Genomic DNA, 21,790 nt, shown 5'->3' with positions numbered 1-21,790 from the left:
ACTATGACAGTCTGAGACTGTATTTAGGGAGAAGAAATAGGAAAATTCTAAAGGAAAACAACCTCAATGCTGAAAGTCAACTTCTAGTAGAACTAAGGCCTTGATGGAAAGAATTCAAGGAGAAGAGAGTTGGCAGAATAATCCATATAAGGAAAGGCAAGTAACACCAATTGGTACATTGCTGAGTAAAAAAATAATAATAGTAACAACATCTAGAATTTATAAAGTACTTTAAGATTTGCAAAGTGCTTTACAAATATCTCATTTAACTCTCACAAACCCTGTAAGGGAGGTGCTATCATCAGACCCATTTTATTGATGAGGAAAATAAAGATAAAGCAAGGAGTGTGTGTAGAATCTTCAGAAAGGAATCAAAATTGCCCTTGTTACACCTGTGCCCTCCTCACCTGAAATCGTTTTGCATTTATTTTGCATTTTTTTGCATTTTGCATATTTTGCATTTATTTCTACACGAAGAGGTTAGTAGGAAAAGGGAGAGGAAGTAGGACATTACTACAAAGCTGCTGAGACAAAAAAAAGAATGAGCATGGCTGATGAGTTCAAAGAAAAGATCGTGAAGGTCATAAGATGGTCTCTTAAGCAGAAACTTAGGAGACAAGGCATAAAACACCCACAATTTTTTTACAGAAAAGGAAAGGCCAAGAATCTCAATCAGTATGGAAAGCATGAAAAATCTTGCAATAACTTTAACTATGTCATTTTTCTATTTTCTACCACCATCAAATGACCATCTGTGTTCCAGATATAAACTGGCCTTCCTCCCATAAGAGACAGAGAAGGGACTCTGGGAATGCCTTGCCACAAAAATGGTGTCTAAGCATAACCTTGAGAGACAGGTAGTATGATTATATCCATCTCCATTTTGCATATGAGGAAATGGGTTTATCCATCCATCCCCTTAGACCTGCCTAAGGTTACTTAACTAGTAATAAAAGAGAATTTGAATGTAGGTCTTCTGACTTCCAATCTAAGGCTCTTCCCATCTCCTAGTACCTTTCAAAAATCAGGATTACCACAGATTTCTGACTCCACACTCAATCCTACCTAAAACAAAAGAAAGGAACATACAAACATCCTCACAAATTTCACTTTCAGTAGAAAGCCAGGTAAAATTAACACATAATCCATCTAGCACTTCTACAAGAATTCTCCCTGTTCTAATTCCACATTGCTGTATAAAAAGATATTTTCAATGGGGTAGTGAAAGGATTTCGAAAAGCCACGCGCCATTACCTGTTACCTCCCCTGCTACCTGAAATGGAAGAGAAAGAGGAGTCTGTTTTTGTCATATAGGATTAGAATTACAATTTGGATTTGATAAAATGTCCTTTAACTATTTTAGAGTTGGCTGGTGATTTTCTTTGATTTCTTTTTACATTATCACAGATGTCTGCCACGAACACCCCACTCTCCTTCACCTCTTCCAAATATACATCAGATTAAATTGCATGTTTATTAAAACTCAATCTTTTTTTCCCTCCCCATACTTAGCTGTTTCCCAGATATTCTCTCTTATGTAGATGTAATGCCAGGGACATATATAAGATTATCATAATGACAAAAGGTGTCACAGCAACTGGGTAAGCTCTAAATGATGTGAAGTTTCTAGGAAATAAATTAACTTTTCCTGCTTCTGATTTCTTTAAATTACTTTCCTTACTGGCAGGCTATTTACTGATAATAAGTACAGTGGTTCAACACACACGTGTACACACACACACACACACACACACACACACACTTAGGCTCTTCACAACTTAAAATAATAATTGAGGTGCCATTAGACCACAGCTGAAAATAATCATCTCAGGAAACACATTTATAAGAAATTTTTAATGATTTAAAAATATCTGTCTTTGAAGCTTAAAAAAAAATTAAGAAAAAGGCTACCATTCTACTGCCCCACCCCTCCCCAATTCAATGTTAAGTCTAATCCTTCAAAGGAAATGTTTTCTCCACATCTGAAATATGTCTTTGCTAAATGACAGTGTCATTTTTAACTTTCAAAAAATCCTGGAAATGGCCTTTCCCGATCAAATATTAACAATTTTTTAAAAAAAATCTATTGCCAACAACAAATTCCACTTATTTCTCAAGAAGGCAGGTTCTCTGAAACTATAATGACCCTGGAAGCTATTGCATTAATGAAAGGCCTTAATGACAATCAGTTGAAGGAATGGGGACTGGTGCTATTTATACTGGAGAAGAGGAGATTCAGGAGGGAACGTAACATCCATCTTCAAGTATCCAGCACAGGAGAGACATCCGATTTCTGCTCAGCACCAGCAGAGGGCAGGAATAGGTTCAATCCATATCCGTTTTAGAGGGATACATTTAGATTGGATAAAAAGAAAAACCTAACAATATGAACTATTCCATGATGGAATGGACCACCATGGAAGGTCATAGGGTTGTAGCTGGGAGGAAAGGGCCCTTAAAGATCATTAACCTCATTTTACAAATGAGAAAACTGATGCCCAAAGAGTGACTTGTCCTCAATGCCACCATGAGGATCTGTACACAAGGGCTCTAATTCTATATACAGGTTTCTTTCTTATATATTGATTATTAATGATTGATTTACTAAACAACTTCTATTTTAGCCAGTCAGTAAGATCCTACTATGTCCCAGGCACCATACTAAGGAACAGGAATACAGAGAAACCACTCCTTTCCAAATTTCTCAACCAAATCTGCTTAACACATACTGGTGTCAGTATGGATAGAGTTCTTGACCTGGAATTTGGGAACATCTCTAACCTTATCAACATCTTTCATCTGTAAACAAGGATCATAATCATTGAATTCTCTTAAATTAGGGGAATTCAGACCGATTGGGAGGGTCATCTGCAATAGGGGAGGTTTATCGGCATATTAAAGAAGACTGCTCACTGATAAAAGCTTCAATTTGCCAAGGTAGAGATTTGGTTTTTATGATTTTTCTGGCCCGTTTAGAGTACAGACATTCAGTAGTATTCTTCAGCAAATCAGGATAGAAAAATAAAGCATTGCACAGGAGAGGGAAGGGTAGAGAAAGGAGAACTCAGCCAAGGGAAAAGGGGGAAAGGTAGCTTCTGTTGGGGATATGTGCCATGCAACTGGCAGTTTGTTATCAGAATGAGAAAACATTCCCTGTTCAAGGGCATGAGACAAAGGGAGGTAACCAAATACTTTTACGATTGTTCAAGAAGTTCACTTGGACAAAACCGCAGCTGTCTCTTATCTGAGAACAATAAATAGCTGTTACAACAGTAGAGAAGCCTATCCACGTGTTACAGTGTCCTTACAGAGTTTGTTATATTTTATTTCTCCTTTAACAGTGGTTGAAAATTTTCAACTATTAAGACCAGCAGGTGTGGGGAAGTATTTCAAGATGTCACAAAATGACCGTGGTTCTTGTTTCGCCCCCTATGTAATATGCATAAATATCTTCCCTCACAGGGCTGTGGTAAAGCTCAAGGGAGAGTATTTATGAAGTACTTGGCTGTATAAACATAATCTATTATTCTAGTTGACCAATTCATGCTGGAATGTTTTGCTGGAGCCTATACACATTGTCTCCTGTCATCCAACAATAACATCTGCATACAAAATACCAAACCACAATTTTCTACAAGTTCTCCTTAATGATGAACTTTGAATAGAAAACCAGCCCCAATTAACATTATGAATCTCTTCTTTAATGAGATGAGTCCTGCATACCACCTACATGACCAATCAACTTTTTCATGAAATCTCTCCTGTAATAATTGCATTTCATATTCAGAATGACACTCTGGACCACAGATCAGCTCAACAAAAGACGAAGTATGGGGAAGGGTGCTTAAATGAATGAATGACTTTACTTCTCCAGGATAAGCTAAACTGTCTCCTGAACAGAGCAGAAGTCCATGGTTCTGAAGTGATGTTTCACTGACCGTACGGTAGCAAGGAGCACCTACCTTTCATGCATTTACATATCTTTAAGTTTTGCAAGGTTACTAATATGCCTCCTTTTACTTGATCCTCACTGCTCTGCAGGTCTCTACGCAGCGTCAGAGACAGGATTTAAACTCAAGTCTCACCTGACTTCAAATCTAACACTCCCAATGTGCCTCTCAAAAAAGAGAAGCCAAACAGAGGGAAAGAAATCCTCTGTCCAAATAGGTACTGGCTTACACTGTGTAACAAACTGAATCTGATACCACCAAAATCTCAAGGACAATACCACCTGTAAATCCTCATAAGTTCTGACTTAATGAGAACCAACTTGTCCTTACTCTGTTGGAACCCAGCACACACACATGATTTAATGTTCCCAACTAGGGGAAGATTTTCACAAATAATTCCTGAACAGAACCACTTCAACCACTCTGCAAAATTGTCAAGGGGATGGATTCTGCTCCCAAATGAGTCCTCTGAAAAAAGTCACTCGGTTGTTATATATGTTCATGGATTACTGCCCATTCCTCCCTAGCCCTATCTAACCTAAGATTAAAGTCAGCCATCACAGAATATACAAAATTCAGTCAACCTCATTTGCTTTGAAAAAAAAATCATCTTTCCAATTAACAACAGGACAAAACTGGAGAATCCATTTAAAACCAAAACTTATGAAATGTAACCAAGGTTCTCTGTACACATGGAATGTTCTAAAAACTGCATGTCATTCACGACCTAAAAAGAATCTAAAACAACTATCATTTGGGGCCCTAAAGTCATAACAGTTAATCCATCAAAATTTTCCCATGCCAACAATCACACATATATGCATGTTTATATATACAAGAGCACATACAAGAGAGACAGACCCATAAGACATAGTGTATGTAACTCAGTAATTCAGTAATCAAACTTAAAAAAAATTAATTCAGTAATCAAACTAAAAAAAAAAAAAACACCCAATCCCAGTGGTTAACTGACTTAGAAACCCAGAAACTAACATTATCTGTGTTGTACTGTATTTTTTCTGGAGGAGGAAATGGCAAACCACTCCAGTATCTTTGCCAAGAATGCCCCAAATGGGGTCATGACAAGTTGGACCCAACTGAAAATGACTGAACAATAACAATCACAAACTATATTTCATTTATTTCATCAAACATTCCCTAATTACTGTTTTCAGTCACACTTTGGAGTTTGGCATGGTAGCAAATTTAACACCTTTGCTTTAGATAGGGGGTGAGAGCAAGGGCTGGCTTCAGAACCAAGAAGACCTGGTTTTAAGGTCTGTCCTTACTGGTTGTGTGCCTGTGGGTAAGTAACTCCGAAATGCTCCAGGCAGCTAAGACTAATAACTGAAGGAAAAAAAAGGTGTTTTCTCATCCATTTCTCATCCTCATTCAGCTCCTTATGCAAGAGAAATCACAAGTTTGGTCTCTATGAAAAGAAATGAAATACCAGGACTTTATTATATTGGAAATGTATGTACACACACACACACACACAGCCATCTCTCTCTTTCAAGCATAGCTCAATAAGCAGGAGATAGATGGTACTACTTGGATAGACCTTGGCATCTGGTCCAGAATCATGAAAACTCCCTTATAAAACTAGGGAGTCAGCGGGATCAGAAAGATAGCATGTCACTTTGTCCACTGTGCCATTAGCTGTCTCGTGGCGGGGCCATCTCCAGTAATCCTGATTCATGTCTGGCCACTGGACCCAGATGGTCCTGGAGAAGAAAATGAAGCTGGTGACTTTGCATTCCCTCAATGAAATCCAATTCACTTGCAAGTCATGTCATCACCTCCCTGATGTCAGAACAAAACAACAACAGCTGTCTCATAAATGATACAAGTTTTCTTTTTCTCTATAGTTGAGGAAAGTGCAGTACAGAGCTCTGGGCTGAGAACGACAAAGAAAAAAGGAACTGAGATGTTGATATGCAAGTAGAAAATGGTGGACTAGAGAACTGCAAAGCAGAAAGGAATTGAGATATTGATGCGCAAGTAGAAAATGAGGGACCAGAGTTGGCTGGCCCTATAGTTTGGGGCAATATGAATGTTTTTAAAATATGAGGTCACCATCATGTCCCTGAGAACAAAAAAAGCAAAGTATATCATAAAAGTACAAAAAAAAAATCAACTGACAAAAACAAGTTCAAAACCCAAATAGGGAAATTCAGTAGTATTTAGGTATCATTCACATGAGAATAGGAACCACTGGTTCCTACTGTGAACACTTTTTGAGTGGAAAAAAAAGCAGTGCCCCCCAAAACAGAAGCCCTTCCACAAAAGGATCCTGCTTATTTCCTATGTCCTCCAAGAAATTCCAGAAAAAATTTACAGAAGTGAAATTCAAGACCTTTCCACTTCCTCTCTCTGTCCAATTTTGAATTTCACAGTTTTGGGGCCACTAAAAGATAAACCAAGACAGCACAAATTCAGAAATGATACAGTCATTCAAAATGTGATGCTGAAATGACTATGATCCCTATGAAAATGATTTTCCTCTGATGGAAGAAAAATACTTGATAGCAGCTAAAGTAACTGTGTCAAGATCAGAAGTGATAACAAGGGGGGGAACAGTACAAGTTTCTATTTCTGTAATAAACTATTTTGATACTACGATTAAGTATACCAACTTTATTGACTCCCTCCTCTTGTCAATCAGTCAGGAAGCATTCAGGGTCTACTAGGTTCCAGGCACCATGTTAAGTGCTAGGGATATGAAGACAAAAGTCATCTAAGTTGTCTTTGGAAAGGACCTGTTCTGTCCACTATTTCCTTCTAAAAACGATTCCTTGAGGTAACAGGAATTAGTATGCAGACTAGGTTTTATTTTCCCACTAAAATATCTTTTAACTATTCTCAGCTGTAACCACTTATTTCTGAACCCATTTCTCTCTCTCTCTCTGAACTTGGTGAAAACTCCCTATGGTGACTTGTAGATTATTATCAAATGATAGCCCATCCAATCTCTATACATCTTGTCTTGGACAAGAAATATTCATTCTGTTCGGAGTCTTCAATCCTCAGCCAATTCATCTACCCTCTAGGTGTTTAGATTCAGCATGGTCTTGCAATTTTTTTAATTTTTAATTTTAATTTTTTATTAAATTTTTATTTATTTAGAGCAATGCAACATTTGGAGATTAAAGAATCTTAGATTTCCTTGTATATCTGTGGGGAAAAAATATTATTTGGAATTTCTCTAACAGAAAGGTCATCATTCAAATGAGGAAAATATATAAATTGTTCCAAAAAGCAATAGATGCATAGGAAGAAACAATGCTGGGTCTCAAGCTTTTAGAACTCACAGTCTTCATATGCATCCCCTGACCCAGGCCATTGTATTTATTTATTTGCATATGTGGTGTATTTCTCAGTAAAATATAAGCTCCAACCTGTAGATCACTCAGGCAGTAATCCCTTGTCAGAAAACATGAGTTTTAGCACCCAACCTGGATATCAACTGAGTTAACTAACAGAGGCCAGGCATCGAGTCCACCGCCCCCAGCAAAAGAATGGGAATATTAAGGAAGCATCCATCAACTGGGAAATGGCTGGGCAGACTATGTATTGGGATTGGGGTTGTACTGTAAGAATTAATGAAAAGGATAGAATCAGAAGAACCTAGGAGGACTTACACAAACCAAGATCAAGTGAAGTGAACAGAACCAGGAGAATCATTTCTATAAGGGCCACAACAATGTAAAAGAAGACAATCTGGAAAGACTTAAAAACTCTGATCCATGCAATGACCAGTCATGACTCCCCAAAACTAATGACAAAGTATGCCCCTCACTTCTTGGTAAAGATGTGACTGACCGTACGTATAGAAGGAGAAATACATTTCCTTCCAAATACTGCAATATAAATGTGTTTTGCTTGACTAACTTAAAAACAAACCCCCAAAAAAAGAGAAAGCTCTGAAGACCAAAAAAGGGTTAAGCAAGACAATGGTGGTAGTATGTTACATTTAATGTATATTTAAAGGAACAAGCTGTTTATGGGTGATTCATGGTTTTGTATACAATCCTCATTTTCTGGCCTTCATGTGTATGGAAATGTTTACTTCTGTTGATTTTCTAAATCATAATTAAAAAAAAAAGATAGTATGATAATTCCATGTGTAATTTAGGACATATCAGGCAACAGTCCTGCTTATACTGGATTCCCACAGAATTTGATAGGCAGTGGTCTAAATAAAATTTGAGTAAAAAATAAGTTTCCTTACTCAACACTGCTTTCTATTCCAATGGTTAAAAAAAAAAAAGCCTCAGATCAGACTGGCATACAATCTTGGGTACCTGTTATTAAACAATCAATGAATATGGCTAGGTGGTGCAGTGAATATAGCACCGGCCCTGGAGTCAGGAGAACCTGAGTTCAAATCTGGCCTCAGACACTTAACACAAAAATTAGCCCTGTGACCTTGGGCAAATCACTTAACCCCAATTGCTCTCCAAAAAAACAAACAAAAACAAAAACAAAAAAAAAAAACAATCAATAAATCCATAAGCATTTACTAAGCTCCCATTATGTTCCAGGACCTTGAGGTAGGTGCTAAGTGAATCTGCATCATGGCCTAACTCTCCTTTTGACCTGAGGTCATTGTAATACTACCCATGAAATTCCACACACTGAGAAAAAATGGATGAAATACATTATTTCTCTAAACTTAAATTCACTGGCCAAACATTTGGGCTCCAACATCAGTAGAAGAAAATTAAAAGAAATGACAATGATACTAAAAAGGGTGGATATTAAGATGGAAACCTAAACCCACTGCTGATTTTGGAGCTCCCTAGCGTCCATAATTCTGTCTTAATCTGACAAAAAATAGTAAATTTATGGTACAGAATGTATGTATAATATAAATATTATAGATATAAGAGATATTTGAATAGATATAAATATAATATAAATATATGTCTTCCATAAGGGAAGACACAGGCACCCTTTTGTATTTATATAAACCCAGTGCTCAGCACAGTGCCTGGCACACAGTAGGAGCTTAATAGTTGCTTATTCACTGATGCAGTGTGGTCACTCTACCTTCCCTAAAGCAAAGCAGACCAACACTTCAAAATGACCAGGTTCAAGCTTAATAAAGTAAGGGACACTATAAGAGATTAGAAACACCTGTCCTTAATCCTATTTAGTGTGATTATGTCACTGTTGACATGCCAACTCTGTCTTCTATGACAGGGGGATGATTTCCTCCAGATGCATCCCTAGAATGTTTGGGCACCTCCAGGAAACCTTTCCCTAGCTCTAAAGGGTGCTGCCTACCCAAGAAGAAAGAAAAGAAAAAGAGAGCAGAGGTACCTCTAGGGTAGTTTATTCCCTCCTTTACTCCAACCGAGCAAAAAGGTCATACAAAATTCATGCACCAAAGATTTCATGTCAGTCATTACCCAGTTTCCAACACATAACTTCCAATTCAATAAAAAACACAATTCGGGATCAAAAGTCAATAACCCTGAAACTATTTGTTACAAGAGAGAGTTTTCATTATTTCTTTTTTTTCCTTTGTGGGAAGGGGGAGAGAAGATTGTGCATTATAACTCTAGTATAGAAATCTCAAAACATTTCCTTTTTTAGTAAATTCTGGTACTTTGAATAGGATGTTATAATAAACTTCTGCTCCATTATCCACAAAAAGCCATGTCACAAATCCAAGTAGAATGCTTCAGTATACCCGTTCTGAGGCCATCAGTCAGAAAGGCTGCTCACATATTTGTGATGCAACATGGGTGGTCACTAGGTATAAGCAGGCTGTGAATAAATCCCCATTATTCAACTATATGAACTAACTGACATAGAGAGAAAGAGTGCTGGACTGAGAGTCAGGGAGAAATGAGTTCAAATATCAGCCCAGACACCCATCAGTTATGTGATGCTGGGCAAGCAGCTTAACTTCTACGAGACTCAATTTCTTCATCTGCAAAATGAGGAGATTGGGCTCAATGACCTCTAATGTCCCTCCTCGCCCTAAATGTTATGATCCTATAAATAAAGTGGAGGAAAGGGGCCATGTATAGGCTGTCTACACCAATGCCCCTCCATCTGGGGATGCATACTACCAGCTATGACCAATAGGGAGGCAATTTTCCAGTTTGCAAAGTACATGAAGGAATAGAGTCAAGATGAGTAAAAAAGTAAAACAGTCTTGCTGTGAAAAGTTATTAAGCTATCTTTTCTCTTTCCTTCTTTTTTTTTAACCTATACAGATCTAAAGTCACCAACTGCCAAACAAACTCCCAAATGTCTTCTTTGGAATACTTCTATTCAAACCGGAGAAGAAAAAAAGTCTCTGTGGTTCAATTCAGAATGATTTGTAAAAATAACCCATTTAGTATTAATGTCTGATAATATTGCCAATTAGTGGTTTAAAAGCCTACAGTAGAAGTCAATTAGCTTTTCTTAAATGTACTGTATTAGAACCTGCCAACTAATCAAAATAATACATTTTATTAAAAAAAATAATTGAAAGACAGAGAATTAAGATGTGTTATGATAATTCTGGCAAAACTGTATGACACCTACAACCTGACAAAATGTGGATGAAGCAATCCTGAATGTGTCAACAGAAGGGGAGAAAGAACCCGATAGGGTTTCGTGTAGTAATCCGTTCATCTGAGATTTCTTCTGTTTCTTGGAGAGCTATGCCAACAAAGACAACTCCTTTTCACCTTAGTAAGAAGTAATCTACTTTCACAAGAATTGAGGGAAATGAACATCCATGTGCAGCTCTATGCTGTTAATTATGGGAAACAAAGCAGACTGGTGAATGAGCTTATAATGAGGAGACAAAAGGAAGGGGGAGCTGGAAGGGGAGGACCATGCATGTTATCAACCTATAGCAACGTGATCAGACAGAAGACAAATATACACAGAATATAGGAAGTTAAATTGAATACATTTTAACTATGGCTGAGCCAAGGGATTTTGAGTAAAGCATATTTAGGGAACAAGAGAGATGCATGTCACGGGATTAGAGAAGGTCAAAATTTCATCCTGATTTTCATAAAGAAAAGGAAGTGAATGGAGGCTGAAAACTCTTGAGGATCCTTCTAATTCCTGGCAAAATTCTAACATATTATTAAAGGCATGGTCGGTAAGCATCTAAAAAGTCTCGACCACCAATTAGGTAGAAATAAAACGTTTTGAATAGCAAGACCCAGAAAGTAATCAATCACTAATGACCCAGAGATCTGTTTTTAGCCCTGTGTTAAGATTTCTAGAGGTGGTTTAAATAAAAGCATTGATTATTACCAAATTGTTACCAAAAATTCAAATAATATAAAGCTGGGAAAGAGAGCTAATGATCTGGATAACAGGGCTGATCATCAGATTTTTAAAAATCGTTAGAATGCTGGGTCATATCTATTAAGAGGAAATTTAGTAGGAATTAATGTAAAGTTGTCTACTTTGAGTCAAAAGAAATAAACTTCATGAGTATAAAATTAGAGCAATGTAGCTAGAGAAAAAAAATGGTTTGAAAAAAGACTTGGTGGCAGTGGATAGACTGCTAGGCCTAAAGTAACTCATCTTTCTGAGTTTGGCCTCAGACACTTACTAGCCGTGTGTACCTGGGTAAGTCACTTAACCCTATTTGCCTCCATTTCCTCATCTGTAAAATTAGCTGGAGAAGGAAATAGCAAACCACTCTGGGATCTTTGCCAAGAAAACCCCAAATTGGGTCATGAAAAGTTGGAAATCAACTGAACAACAACAATCTTCCTCCAACTCCCCCAACACTGACTGTTACTGACCACTCCAATACAAACTTGAATGAACCACAACAATTTTTAAGGAGGAGCAAGGTGGGGCAGCAAATAGAGTGCTGGGCATGGAGTCAGGAAGCCTCCTCTTCCTGAGTTCAAATCAGGACTCAGACACTTAACTAGCTGTGTGACCTTGAGTAAGTCATGTAACCCTGTTTGCCTCAGTTTCCTCATCTGTAAAATGAGAAGCAAATGGCAAACCACTTCAGCATCTTTGCCAAGAAAACCCCAAACAGATTCATGAGGAGTCAGACAAAACTGAAAACGACTCAACTCGAGAAGTTAAGCCCCCTGAGGGCAGGGACTTCCTCTTGCCTCTTTCTATATCCCTACTACTTAGTATAGTGCCTTGCTTATAATGGGAGCTTAATAAAAGTTTACCAATTGATTAAACTCAATATGGGCGCACATTATGATACGGCACCCAAGAAAGTCAACATAACTTTACACTGAATTATAAAGCATACATAGCAGAAATTTATTGTTACAAGGGTATGTTTTTTCTTTCTTATCCAGTGAGAAGGGGAGTGAGAAATGATGGATTTTCCTTAATTCAAAAAAATTAAATTAAAAAAAAAAAGACTCATAGCACCCAAGGATGTGAAGTCAGATGTCCCTGTGGACAGAGGGCCACATATAGAGAGCAGGAATATCTGAGTTCAAATGTTGGCTTAGATACTTACTAGCTGTGTGACCCTGGGCAAGTCATATAACCTTTCTAGGCCTCATTTTCCTCATCTGAAAAAATGCTCATAAAAATAGTACATTTTCTCACAGGGCTGTTGCAAGGATCAAACAAGACAATATATGTAAAGCATTTAGCAAACTTTAAAGGGCTGTATAAATGTCAGCTCTCCGTTACTACTATCATACTCATGAAGCATATCATGAATGATGATCACTGGAAGGAATGGGTGATGGCTTCTGAAATTATCTCCACTATTTCCTGTACATATTTTGTTTTTACATAGTTGTTTGTATGTTGTTTGCCCAGTGCTTGGGACATAAGTGCTAAGTGCTCGTTGACTTGACATGAGAGCTGACTTCAAATATTTGAAGAAGGGTTGTCAGATGGAAAACTGATTAAACTTACTTTTCGTGGTCTCAGAGGGCAGAAAGTGGAGCAATGAAGTGGAAGATGTAATTTGTACCTGATTTAAGGAGGGAATTGTCATACCAAAGTACAAAGGGCTACCCTGGGAGGCAGGAGCCCTTAATCAGTCTAGATGACCACTCACTGGCCACATTACAGGAGGAGGGATTCATCTTCTGGAGACGACTGGCCTTGCCAGCTACCCAGCTCACTTCCAACTCTGAGTCTGTGAAGCTGTGATTAAGAAATCCTCTGGATATAGACATCTGGCAGGTTTACTCTCCCAGTGGAACCCCAGAACTTGGAAATCCACATCAGTTTATAAGGGGAGGCAGGGCAAAGTGCCATAATGCCCAAGGAATCCCTATTCCTCTAAATGGAAATCCTGAGAAAATGCCTGGTCCTAACACTCAAGTATACTTAGACCTATTAGATAACTTCCTTTCCTTTTTTTGTTTCCCAATACCAGTCTTCATCTCTATGGCCACCAAGAAGATCCATCTATCCATCCATTCAACAAACATCAAGAATATGCTACATGAAAGGGTGGTCAGTGTGTTTGATGAGACAGGAAGTAAATAAGGCATAGTCTCTACCCTCATGGTGTTCAAATTTTGGTAGAAAGGGCAAGACAGGTATATAAATATCTAACATAAAAACAATGAGAATGCTGAAAAGAGGTACACAGTTTCTAGGTAAGAGTTCAAAAGAGGAATTGAGAGGAGTAAAGAAAGGCTTAATAGAAGAGGTTGCATTTGACCTGGGCCTGGAATGAAATCCAATTCAACAACCATTTGTTAAATGCCTAGGGACAAGGCACTATGCTAGTTAAGGGACAAACAGAATTTCAGCATTCTGAGATGAAAGCAAGACAATTCAGGCATAGAGAAAACAGGAAAGTGGATAAGAAAAAGCAATGTTTTGGGGATAGTAGTTTGATTGGAAGGAAGTACCTGAAGATGAGTAGGGAGAAAAGGGTGAAAAGGTACATTATATACAGTAGGTGCTAGTGATGCTTCCTGAATTGAGATGAAGGTAACTTGAAAAGACTAGGATGTGGAAAGCCTTGAATGCCAGACTAAATAATCTGAATTTTATTTAGTAGATCCAGAAGAATCACTGAAAATTACTGAATACTATCTCTGATCACATCATACACTCTGTAGTCAGGTTAGACAAGCAAAGCAATAGTGAGCTATTAAGAAATTATTTAAATACCTAATTAATGGAGTCTTGACCTCAGAAAATTTTCTCATGGATTCATACAGTTATCTTCATCCAAAGAAGCCTGCATTTGTCATATATGCTTTTAAAGTAAAATGACCAAGTCAACATGAAAACTTCATTGCTTGGTATATGATTATGATGTAATACTGTCATGCTCTAAGAAACGATCTGGTTGATTTTAGAGAAATATGGAAAGACTTACATGAAATAATGAAGAGTGAAATGAGCAGAGGCCAGAGAATGTTGTCCACAGTAACAGCAATACTGTTCAAAGAATAATTGATAACAACCAAGTTATTCTGAGTATTTCAACTACAAAGGACCTATGAAGAAAGATGCTATCCACCTCGAGAGTTAAAACTGATAAAAAAAGAAGTATGTATAATATGATTTTAAATGCAGCTGTGACAAATAGTGGCCTTCTCTATCTTGGGGTGGGGAGGAAGGAAGGGAGAAAGTTCAGAACTTAACCTGTAACAATAAATAAACATTTAAAAAAACAACAAAGAAAAAAGAAAGCTTCATTGCTGATCTAGGTTGTGCTGTATTTTCATAATTCTTGCAATAATCAAAAGACCAAAGTCAAGGAATCTATTTTTCTATGCACTGTCTGATGACTTTTGCATGCAAAATCTGTATATTAATTATCTGCATGTTAACAGCTGCAACCATACTTCCTGCTCTGCACAGTCGGCCAGGTTCCAATATGGAATAGTGCCAAAAATTCAGGTGTTCAGGCAATAATTACAAGAATTAACTTCATTAGGGAGGCAAGTAAAAGAAAGGGCAGGCTGCTGTTCTTGCAGAGAGGTCCTAGATGGTCAACTTCTAACAGGTGGGTCTGCTGGTCGGATTTCCAGGTCAGTTCAGAAGTGAGTAGGCCAGATCTTCTAAGCCCTTAGGATTTAGGTAGAGTGCTTGACTGAGATCTGTAGATATACACAAAAGCACATTCGTTCCCGGCAGCACCAACCTACCCTGTCGTAGGCAGCAACTTCTCAGCTGTCTGCATTCATAAAGTCTGCAACCCTGCCGGGAGTGACCAGCAGTGCATTTAAACAACTGCTGTCCAGGGCAGTAAAAAGAAGGATTTAGATTGAGGTAAACTCTAAGGTATCCCACTTTTTAACTATAAACATTAACCATCCACCAAAAGAGTCAGAAAAGAAAAAGGGTAATTGTTTAAATAATAAGAGGTATTCAAGCACTGAACTGCTTATAATGTATATTTCATGATATGAGGCAAAATAAAGTACCAGATATACTTTACGTGTCACAGATGGGAATCAACAAGCCAAATATAAAAACAGTTTTGTAAGATTTGGGGTTGGCTTTTTAATTTAATTTCTTTTTAAATTTAAGAGTTTTAAAACTTAATTTTTGAACATAGTTTCCACTAACATCACATTGTCATAGTAACCGTGAGTCTTCTGTTCACAAAGTCTGCACCAGAAATGTCTATGCCATGACGAATCCTCCACCAGGCTGGAAAGATTTTGAGAAAATGGCCCATGACCAACTGCATTGCCTAGGTCTAGTACAGATTAATTCAGATCATACTACTAGAGGGTTAGTAAGCAGGTAATGATTGATTGTGGTGACATCAACAAGCGGATAGTGTACTGGGCCTGGAGTCAGGAAGACTCATCTTGCTGAGTTCAAATCTGGTCTCCGACACTTAGTAGCTCTGTGACCCTGGGCAAGTCACTTACCCTGCTTGCCTCAGTTTCTTCAACCGTAAAATGATCTGGAGAAGGAAATGACCAAGAATTCCAGTATCTTTACTAAGAAAACTCCCAAATGAGGTAAAAAAAAAAATATTCAGATGACTGAAAAAAGACTAAACAACAACACAAAAATTCCTTGAAGACTATCAGCTGAAGCAAAGAGGGGCCTACAAGCTGTGTGACTGAAAGGAGTACCCATAATTATTAAATCTCAGGCCCTTTAAGTGCTAATTATTTTAAATATACCCACATACCTGTGCCTACACATATAAAGTAATGGTACAAGTTACAAGAGGTACTTTCTCACTACTTTAACCAACTATTTCTATTTCTGCTTTCCAGATTTCGCTCCACAGAACATAAACTCCTTGAGGGCTTATGATCTTATGAGGGCCAAGCCCTCACTTGATCTTCCTCACTTTGGTCCTTGACCCCCAGCATGTCACAGTGGACAAACCAGGTCTTGGGGCTGTGCAGGTCACTGAACTTCTCAGTAGTCTACGCAAATCTCTAAGCCTCACTAGGTCCTCACGGGCAGCAGGTTCCCATATCAATGAAAGCAGAGACCCAACCAATCCCTATCTCTAGTGCCCACCTTCTGGCCCAAAGTAGGTGCTTAAGAAACATTTGTTGATTGGCATAGTCTCACAAGCCAGTGCTCAGGAGACCCGAGTTCCATTCCCAGGCATGTCCCTAAACGTGGAATGTCAGCTAAATCACTCATCTTTTTTGGGCCCTGTTTTCATCGTCTACTAAATAACAGAGTTGGACAAGATAATTTTATGGTCTTTTTCAAGTCCAAAAAAGTGTGACTCTTTCATGTAGATAGCTATTTTTTTTGAGACTTTTTGTGTGGAGGCAATCAGGGTTAAATGACTTGCCCACGGTCACCCAGCTAATAAGTGTCTGAGGCCAGATTTGAACTCTGATCCTCTTGTCTCCAGGGCCAGTGCTATGCCATCCAGCTGCCCCACAGACAGCTATGAAAACTACTGTATGTGTCCTTCAAGTGAAGGAAATCTGGTGTGCAAACAAGAACTTATCTCACCTGTTAATTATGAGGAAACCACGATATTAATGTGACTTATTATCATTATGTAAATCAGAGGCATGCTTGTTCACATATACAAAATTTCTTTTGGGAAATAAACTCACTGCAGGGTTCCTCTAAGTAGTAATGTTCCCTACTGCAGTGAGAATAAAATTTGATTTACAGAAGTTCTACCCACACAACTTTTCATGAACACATTTACAACATTTTGCATCATTATACTTTCTGACATCTGAGGCCTCTGTGCAATTCTTGCACATAAATTTTTTTTAAAGTTGATAATCACAAATATGCCATAATCCATAGATTTCTTTTACGCAGTTGAAATGTACTTGCATGCACACACACACACACACACACACACACACACACAGCCTTATATCCCCAACAATTCCACCTTTAGAGCAGATCCAGGGACTTAAAATTCTACTGCAGTTCCAAGAATGGGGGAACAGTGGGTACAGGGACAGTAGGTGGTAGTAATTCTTTAATATCTAGGAAGCATTTTCGACAAAGAACAGTGCAAATTAACCTTTTGGGAGAGGCTATGTATTCATGTAAATTAGCTTTACCCAACATAGGAGAAACAATTTGTACGTGGAAACAAATCCTACCAGGTCTCCCATTTCTCAGTAGAGGACTTCTGGGAGTGAGATCAGATAAGTTAAGGTTTAAGCAAACTAACTTTGTTGTGGAAAATGCTAAACCTGCCACTCTACTGAAAGACCCAGAGGGACAATTTTAAAACTCCAATTTACAATCTTTTTTTTAAATTTTTTTTTAAATAAGCAATCTCATCCTCAGAACTTTCAAATCATCTAAGTACTGCGTGTTGTTATTCCTTCCATGACTAATTACTAAATAACAATGCTCTCTGCTTCATTAGTGAAATCAATCTTCTGAGAGGAAAATTACTATAATAATACATACCAGCAAATTGAGGACTATACTGTAACGGTAATTAATATATATTTTAAGAGATGATGAAAAGGTAGTATGATCATCTATGAATTGCAAAGGTTTAAACTGAAGACAGAATAATTTCAGGCATAGTTGCTGTGCCCTCTGTGAGCTACCACATCACAAAGGACAGGCAGTCAGCTGCTACCTTCTCTTTCCTACAGAGCATGCTCCAGTATCAACACCCCACCCCCCCACCCCACCATGGGGGCTGGAGGAGCCTAACTGGCATCTGCAGAAAGTCTAATCTCACTCTGTGATGTATCACAAACTGAAACAGTATGTCAATGGACACGAACAGCTTTGGCCCCTTCCAAGGCTACCTTTTACCTATCCAGAATTTATGATGTATGTTTTGATTTCACTGCATGCTGTCTCCCCCATTAGAACATCAGGTGCTTGAGGGCAGAAACTTGTTTTCACTTTTCCTTTATAACTTGGATGCTTAGTACAGTGTCTGGCACAGAAGAAGCAAGTAATAAATGCTTGCTGGTTGATTCAAGCTAATACTGAAAGATGCCATGAGTATATACATATATACAAATAGACTCTAGAAGTCCCCGACCCAGTGGCCAGTAAATTTCCCAATTCTTTGCCTTTTACCTGCGTAAATAACCTTTAAAAAATGGGGGGGGGGGGGGGGGGCGCAGTCAAGATGGAGGAATGGAAGAGTAGAAACAGGACTTCCACGGGGCTCCCTCTTCCACCTCCTCCATTCATATAAAAGGTGACTCTGAACAAACTTGGGAACTACGGAACCCAAAAAATGACACAGAGAAGCTAACCTCCTGTTGAGGACAGCCCAGCAGGAAGGGGCCAGCACAGCGCTCTGGGAGCCAAGCCGAGCCGAGCCCAGCCCAGCCCTGCGCCAGCAAGGTTTTAGCCTCAGGGTGGCCACAACCAGCCCCCAGCTGGAGGGATTTCAGATCACCAGCAGCTGTGGCAGTTTCCAGAATTATCAACACATAGATGCTAAGGACAAAGTGAGAGGTCAGTGCAGTGTGGACTCTGTGAACCGGGAGTTCGGGAGTACAGTTAGCCTTTAGCCCTGGAGGGAGAAGTGGCTGAGGCACTGCCTCATGTATCCACCGTCAAGCGGCTGCTTCAGAGCTCCTGGTCTGCAAATTGTAGGGGGACCAAGAGATCAGTCTGAGGGGTAATTTCTCTTGCTTTAACCTGCTTGGATCTGGATTGCGATCTAGGGTGGAGGACCTAGGGTGCATGACCAGTTTGCCAGAGTGTGGGAAGACTTTAGAGAAGGCACCCAATTAATAGCTCTGGCAGCAGAGAAAACCCCAGCAAAGGGGACAAAGCTCCCCACTCTGGTAACAGAGTTCTACTGTGGCAAAAAGCTCAAAAGTCAAGTACTGAGTGGCAACATGAGCAAATGAGGGAAGCAAGGCAAGCACAGCAGTCCAAGTTTGGATTCCCTTTTGGGGACAGAAAGGATCAAAGCATGGAACAGGATGAAGACAGTGAAGTCAGAACTCCTGCACCAAAAGCTTTCAAGAAAAATATGAACTGCTTACAAGCCAAAGAGGAGCTTAAGAAGGATTTTGAAAACCAAATAAGAGAAGTGGAAGAAAAATGGGAAGAGAAATGAGAATGATGCAAGAAAATTATAAAACGAGAGTCAACAACCTGACTGAAGAAAATAACACCTTAAAAAACAGACTGACTCAAATGGCAAAAGAGACTCAAAAAAGGCTATGAGGAGAAGAATGCCTTAAAAAGACTAATTTGCCAGATGGAAAAAAGAATCTCAAAAGCTCATTGAGGAGAATCATTCCTTCAGAATTAGACTGGAGCAAATGGAAGCTAGTGACTTTATGAGAAATCAAGATACTATTAAACAGATCCAAACAAATGAAAAAATAGAAGGCAATGTGAAATATCTCACTGGAAAAACCACTGACCTGGAAAATAGATCCAGGAGAGATAATTTAAAAATTATTGGACTACCTGAAGAAAGCCATGATCAAAAAAAGAACCTAGAAATCATCCCTCAAGGAATTATCAAGGAAAATTGCCCTGATGTTTTAGAACCAGAGGGCAAAATAGAGGTTGAAAGAATCTACCAATTACCTTCTGAAAAAGATCCCAGAAAGAAAACTCCTAGGAATATTATAGCTAGGTTCTGGAATTCCCAAATCAAGAAGAAAATATTACAAGCAGCCAGGAAGAAACAATTTGAATACTGTGGAAATACAATCAGGATAACACAGGATCTGGCAGCTTCTACACTGAGGGATTGAAGGGCTTGGAATATGATATTCTGGAGGGCAAAGGAGCTGGGATTAAAACCAAGGATCACCTACCCAGCAAAAATGAGTATCATGTTTCAGGGAAAAATATGGTCATTCAATAGAATAGAGTACTTCCAAGCATTCTTAATGAAAAAACCAGAGTTGAATAGAAAATCTGACATCCAGATACAAGAAGCAAGAGAAGCTTGAGAAGGTTAACAGGGAAAAGAAATCATAAGGAACTTATTGAGGTTGAACTACTTACATTCCTACATGGAAAAACGATAATTATAACTTATGAAACTTTTCTCAGTATGAGAATAGATGAAGGGCATAGAAATGTGTGTGTGTGTACATACATATATATATGAATACATATGTGAGTATGTATATATATGTGTACAGGTATAGATAGAGGGCACAGGACCAATTTAATAGGAAGGGATGATACTTAAAAGGTGAAATTGAGAGGTGAGAGAGGAATATAATGAGAGGAGATGGGGAGAGATAGAATGGGGTAAATTATCTCATATAGAAGCGGCAAGGGAAAACTGTTACAATGGAGGGGAAGAACAGGAAGGGAAAAGGGAATGGGTCAACCTTATTCTCATTGAATTTGGCTTAGGGAAGGAATGACATACACACTAAATAGGGTATCTCACCCTACAGGAGAGTAGGGGGGAAGGGGATGAGAGGAGGGATGACAGAAGGGAAGGCAGGCTGGGGGGGAGGGAAGTTGGAAATACCCACTTTTGAAAAGAGACGGGATCAAAGTAGAGAATAGAACAAGTGGGGGGTGGGGTGGGATAGGATGGAGGGAAATATAGTCAGTCTTTCACAATATATCTACTATTGAAATGTTTTGCATAGCTACACATGTACAACCTATATTGAATTGCTTATCTTCCCAGTAAGGGTGGGTGACAAGGGAGGTAGGGAAAGAATCTGGAATTCAAAGGTTTAAAATCAAATGTTTAAAAAAAATATGATTATTATTATTATTTTCATGTAACTGGGAAATAAGATATACAGGCACTGGGGCATAGAAATCCACCGTACCCTACTGGAAAGTTGGAGGGGGAATGGGGAAAGATATAGGAGAAAGCAGATTGGGGGAGGGGATATTCAATGGGATTGCTATTTCAGGGTGGTGGGTAGGGGAAAAATGGGGAGAAAATTTGTAACTCAAAATCTTGTGGAAATAAAAAATGCAGGGTTGGTGAAACTTCTTTCTGCTTAATAAGCTTCTTTCTGCTAATCCAATACAATTCAATACATAATGTAAGGTAATATAACACAGTGTACACTAGGTGGCACAGTGAATAGAGTGCCAAGCCTGCAGTCAGGAAGTCCTGAGTTCAAATCCGGCCTCAGTTACTTAGTAGCTATGTGACCTTGGGCAAGTCATTTAACCTTGGGTGCCTCAGTTCCTTCATCTGCAAAATGAGTTGGAGAAGGAAATGGCAAACCACTCCAGGAAATAGCCAAGAAAACCCCAAATGGGATCACAAAGAGTTGGATATGACTTGAAAATGGCTAATCAACAGCAATATAACACAATAAAGCATAACATAAGCTCCTATAAAATAGTCTTAATAGCATTCCACATAGCAGCAAAAAAAAAAAAAAGATAAAATAAGAGTGTGTCAACTGAGAGAAAACTGAAACAGAACAAAATGTGATCCATGAATATAGTGGAATGTTACTGCACATCAAAAACTAAGAGTATGAGAAATACAGACAAGCAAT

At 38.6% G+C, this 21,790-nt stretch overlaps 1 protein-coding gene across 3 annotated transcripts in view; it reads right to left on the bottom strand.

Moving 5' to 3' along the window:
- The window catches only part of BARD1 (BRCA1 associated RING domain 1), a 142,815-nt gene that overhangs the window by 68,156 nt on the left and 52,869 nt on the right, over positions 1–21,790 (bottom strand). The gene's annotated exons all lie outside the window — the stretch shown is intronic.

The sequence above is a fragment of the Petaurus breviceps genome, unplaced genomic scaffold (assembly GCF_028583685.1).
Source record: "Petaurus breviceps papuanus isolate PSGF00001 unplaced genomic scaffold, PetGlider_PUasm1.0 90903, whole genome shotgun sequence".
In the NCBI taxonomy this organism is placed as follows: domain Eukaryota; kingdom Metazoa; phylum Chordata; class Mammalia; order Diprotodontia; family Petauridae; genus Petaurus; species Petaurus breviceps.
Note: the sequence above shows the minus strand (reverse complement) of the source record. Positions and strands in the feature narration are given on the sequence as shown.